Source organism: Myotis davidii, unplaced genomic scaffold, assembly GCF_000327345.1.
Source record: "Myotis davidii unplaced genomic scaffold, ASM32734v1 scaffold354, whole genome shotgun sequence".
Classification (NCBI taxonomy): Eukaryota; Metazoa; Chordata; class Mammalia; order Chiroptera; family Vespertilionidae; genus Myotis; species Myotis davidii.
The window spans coordinates 262,301-268,042 of NW_006285785.1; positions in this window are offsets into that span (position 1 = coordinate 262,301).

A 5,742-nucleotide genomic window follows, 5' to 3' on the forward strand; every position below is an offset into this window, starting at 1 on the left:
TAAGAATGAGAAGTTTCCCATCACTGCCCTTCAGCCACATAGTTCCCCTCCATAGCCACCCATTGTTACCTACAGGCAAACATGTATATAAACATACATATTTGCATGTATACACAGAAGTCTCAGACTGCTATAATACAAAGTACCAGCTCTTTTAAAAACAATTTTATTTTTATTGATTTCAGAGAGGGAGAGGGAGAGAGAGACAGAAATATCAATGATGAGACAGAATCATTGATCGGCTGCCACCTGCACATCCCCTCCTGGGGATCGAGCCCACAACCCGGGCATGTGCCCCAACTGGGAATAGAACCATGACACTTAACCACTGAACCACACTGGCCGGGCTACTACTACCACCTCTTGAGGGGATCTCTCTTTTCTTCAGAGATAGCACTGGCTTTGCCCCTCAGGGTAAGTCAGAGCAGGCCCAGGGGGTGGCTCTGAAATTCCTGGCACCTTCTGCCACACCGACTGCAGTGGTTGGCTCTCCAGGGCGATGTCTGGCAGGCCTCCTGTGTGGGGAGAAGCAGCAGGTGGGACACTGGTTTCCATCCTCCCACCGCCCAGCTCTATGCTCGGGCTGCCTCTCTGCAGAGAGTGTGGGGACGGGTGGGGGACAGAGGGACCGTGGGGCTGGCCCTAGCAGGCAGCTACCTGGCCAGCAGCTCCTGGCAGATGGAGGCCCTTCAGCGACCTTGGCCGCAGCATATGCTTCCCTGGGCTTCCTGGCTGATAGAGCTGTCAAGCCTCAGCCTGGCTCCTCTACCTGCTCCCGAGGTTCCAGCTCTAGAGCATCATGGGAAGATGGAGAAAACGGGGCCTCCATGTCTGCGGATTCCCCCTTTTTCCCAGCTCTCTGTCCTGGTTCTTAGGATCCTTGAGTCGGTGCCCTCCCTACCCCAGGTACCAACAGGGCTAACACACGCTCAGAATTCTAGAATGGAAAGCCTCTTGGGTGGGCTTTGTCACAGTCCCTCATTTCAGGAGAGGAACGGAAACCTAGAGAGAGCGTGTGGTCTGTCTGGGGTCGCACAGCCCCATCCCTCACTCACATCTGAATCCGGGCAAAAGCTCCACAAAAGAAGAGCCAAGGGCGGCTTTCTGAGTAAAGCAGTCGGAGCGGAAGCCCAGAGCTAAGACGGGGAAGTCTCACCAACTTTAAGGCAGCTCGCAAATGACCGTAATAAAATACACACGGAGTCCGGGCCCAGGAAGAAGGGGAAGCCACAGCCTGACCGCAGACACACAGGGCACAATGACAAGGCTCAGATTTGACTCCGAGCTTCCTGGCCACCGATGCAAAAAGAGAAATTATGCCCAATCTTCTTGCTTTCTGGGTTAAGGGGGACTGGAAAGTGGACCGGTTCTTTAGGAGAAATAAAGCCCTCCCCAAAGTAAAAGCTAAAAGAAGTACTGTTGCATGGGATTTGCTGCAGGGGAAGAGGGGCTGGGTACACTTTATTCCTGCGGCCACATCAGTGCCTAGTACACTACAGACCTTCATGCTGCTCCAGCCAGGTTGCCTATTGGGAACCTGCAAGGAGGGTCCTAAAATAGAGGAGAGATGACACCCTCAGAGTTCACCCAGGTTACCCTGTGTGTGCTGTGGCCTGTGTGTGTTGTGACCCTGTGTGTGCTGTGGCCTGTGTGTGCTGTTCTTTGCGGACATGAGGTGAGGACTCGTGGAACACACAAGGGCACATGTGGCGATGTATCTGATCTGCCGGGACCACTGCCCCTATCCATGGAGACCACTCCTGGCTCAGCCTGAAATCAGAAAGCTTCTGTGTTCCTAGGAATCCAGAACAGGGAACCACATAAACTCACTCATTCATATTCTCGCACTCATCTCCTCTCTCATCACACTCATTTCTTCCTCCCCCTTCCCTCCCCCTCCTGGCATTTCATGACCATCTAGTTCAACTGCCGCATTTTCTCAGCAGAACAGAGGGCTTGCCAAGGCCACAGTGTGAGCCACAGGAGCAGGGACGGGCTGAGAGCCAGCTGACTCCAGTCCCACCAACCACTCGGGGTGCGCTGCCCTGATGGAGCCAAGTCTCCTCTGTCTCCTTGAAGTTCCTGGGGGCTCTGCACGGAGATACGAGCCCAGCTCATCCGACCGTTTCCGCTTTAGCCCAGGGGCCATGCAGACCCCATGTCAGCACCTTCATCTCTCCTCCCAGGTCCTCTTTCTTCCTGCAGCTGCCAGCGTCTCCGCCACCCTGAGCAGCCGGTTCCTGTCCGGCTGATTTCCAATGGCCCTTCCCAGGTCCAGCTGAGTTCGTGTGCCCTCTCTAAGATCCAGGGCCTCCCACAGGTCCAACACGGCTCGTGCTTGCTGGGAGAGGGTGGGTCATTATAGACCCCTCTCCTGAGAAGCCTGCTCTCAGGCTGCCCCACACCTTAATTTAGCTAAAGCGAACATTTCAAAATGTTTTAAAACGGAGATCTGTAAATATTGATGTCCTATTTATTTATTTTTAATCCTCACCTGGGGATATTTTTCCATTGATTTTTAGAGAGAGTGGAAGAGAGAAGGAAAGACAGAGAAATACTGATTGGTTGCCTCCTGCAGGAGCCTGACCAGGGCCCGGGTAGGGGAGAAGCCTACAACCGAGGTATGTGCCCTTGACTGAAATTGAATCAAGGACCCTTCGGTCTGCAGGTGGACACTCTACCCACTGAGCCAAACCTGCTAGGGCTAAGTCCTATTTAAAAAGCCCTTTGTCACAGAGAGGCCGGCGAACCTAATAGAAAGAAATCATGGCTTTGGGCTCAAATATGCCTGGATTTGAATTCCAAACCCCACGCCCACCACCTTGTGACAGTGGGACGCCCTTCACTTCTTCAAGCCTCAGGGTCCCTGTGAGATGGGGCCGATCACAGCTGTGCGTGAGCTGGTCACGACTTGCGACAGCACAGGCTCAGTGCCGAGCAGTGAGCTGGCATGGGGAAAGCACTCTGTGCACAGCGGTGCTTGTTTATTCACCTGAATACAGTCCGATTCCTAATGCTCTTCACACACACGACATCCTAGCTCACTCCCAAATCTTAGCCTGAAATATTCTCATAGTTGGTATCTCAGGGGTCCTGGACCCCAGAATCATTTATACCTACCTAGGTCGGTTGGCACCCACAAAAATGACAACCCAGTCATCGCCTACTAACCAACAGAACTCCCGGGCATTGCCACTTCCGTCAAACAGAGCATCTTAAAATGAGTATGTCCAAAACATGAACTCCTGGTGTGAATGCGACGCCACCAGCACCTGACGGCCCCTCCCTGGTCCACGCCACCACCTCTCTCCTGGATGATGCCAGTCTCACCCCTACAACCTCTGTGCATTAGTCCGGGATCCTTCAGAATGTGAGTCAGATACTGTCACTCCTCCGCTCAACTCCTTTCCCAAGGGTTGGATCTTGTTCTCATGGTTAAGGGATAGTGAAAACTCTTGGATTGGAATAGAAGCCAAAGTAACGAGAGCCCTTCTCTCTCTGACATCGCCTACCCTCCCCGCATTCATGCTGCTCTAGCCACTCTGCCTCCGTGCACACCTCCACTCAGGGCCTCTGCACATGCTGTTCCCTCTGCCCAGTGTAGTCTCTCTCCCTTCCGGTCTTTGCTCCAATGCCACCTTCTCAGAGAACCTCCCTTGACCACTTTATTTAAATTGCAACCCCAACTCCCTCTTTCTTCCTGTGCTTCATTTCCCCCACAGGCCTTAGCAACAGCTAATATATTTATATATTTACTTTGCTTATTGTCTCTAACATATAAGCTCCAGAAAGGTAAGGGTATCTTCCCATTGTGTTCTTCATCCCCATGCCCACACCAGTGCCTAGTACACCATAGGCCTTCAGTAGATATTTGCTGAATGAATATGTAGGCCTACACTCATTGACGTCACCACCCAAGCAAGTGCGAGCATCTTAGTAAATAAAAGAAGGGACAAAAAAGCTTTGTTAATATTATTATAGTATTCTTTTTAAAAAAATCCTCACCCAGGGCTATGTTACTGATTTTAAAAAGAGTGGAAGGGGGAGAGCATGCGTGAGAGAGAAACATTGATGTGAGAGGGAAACATCCATCGGGGATTGGTTGTCTCCCATACGCACCCTGACCCAGGGATCAAACCTGTAACCTTTTGGTGCACAGGATGATGCTCCTACCACCTGAGCCATCCAGCCAGGGCTTATTACAGTCTTTCTAATTATTATTATTATTTTTAAAATACATTTTTATTGATTTCAGAGAGGAAGGAAGAGGGAGGGAGAGGGGGGGAGAGAGAGAAAGAGAGAGAGAGAGAGAGAAACATCAATGATGAGAAAGAACATTGATCGGCTGCCTCCTGCATGACCCCTTCTGGGGATTGAGCCCACAACCTGGGCATGTGCCCTTGACCGGAATCAAACCCAGGACTCTTCAGTCCACCGGCTGACATCTATCCACTGAGCAACCCAGCCAGGGCTTATTATAGTCTTTTTCATACAGAGTCCTATTTAGGTGGCTGTGTCTCCTACTAGATTAGGAGCCAGAGGGTTTTCATCATCTCTGAAATGTCAGCATCTCGCAGGTCTTGAGTGCTAAGCTCTTAGTAACTGCATCTTAAGGGAAGGCATGAAAGCACCACGGTTTAGAACTGCCAGCAGCTACTCAGTGTATTGCCAGGCACTGTCTTGTTGCTCCCCCTCTGTTCTCGCAATCCCCCCTTGGGTCGCCCTCACAGGCTAGAGTGTGTCCTCTCTGTTATCCCCGAGGAAGCTCAGGCTACAGCGACCATGAACTTGAACGAAGGCACATGGCAACTAGGAGAGCAGAGCTCAGAACGGATGCCAGCTGCCCCTCCAAACGACACCGCACTCAGAACAGCCAGTTAGTTCCGCCACCAACCCCAGGTCCTGACAGCAGCCCCGGAAAGAGCTGAGGGATACACAGCTGAAACTCATGCCCCGAGGTTCTGTATCTGTGGCTTCACCTCCTCCCTGGGACTCATCTGTGACCCTCCCATCAGCGCACAGCTCCTGCACAGCCCTCCTCGGACACGTGCTGAGCAGTGGGAACATCCGAGGTGGAACAAGGCGACCTTCTGGTTCCATCTCCAATCCTTCAGCAAGCTTCCTTTTGGCAGCCTGTTAATGCCATGTTTGTCACACGTCTGTGTTTTTTGTGGATTTTGCTGATTAAAATGGCCCAGGCCTACGGGGTGCTGAAGTGCTGTCCAGTGTTCCTGCGCACAGAAGCCTGTGCCCGACAGAGAAAATGTGTGTCCGAAAAGCTTCACTCAGGTACGAATTATAGTGCTGCTGGCTTGAGTTCAATGTGAATGAATCAACAATCTATTAGGAAGGTGTCTTTAAACAGAAATACACATAAAACAAGGTTAGGGATCGATCAGTTGACGAACTGCTGTGACCAAAGGCTCACAGGAGCCTAGCCCTGTACCCTCCCTCAGGGGCACTGGCTCAATACTCACTAGTTCAGGGTTCGCAGTGGCTTTATAGAACATAACTATTACCAAGGATGGGAGTCGACGGTGCTGCGCACACCCATCCAGGACACATATTTGCACACAGTATGTGGAGTTGTGTTTGTGTACAAGTGTGCACACGTAATCACACTCATTTGTTTGCTCTCCGCTCTGTGTACCAAACACTGCCGTCAGCACCGCAGTCCCCTCTGAGGGGCAGGATGACTACTGCGTGTGAGTCCAGGGGCAGACACTCCTGGATTCAGCTGGG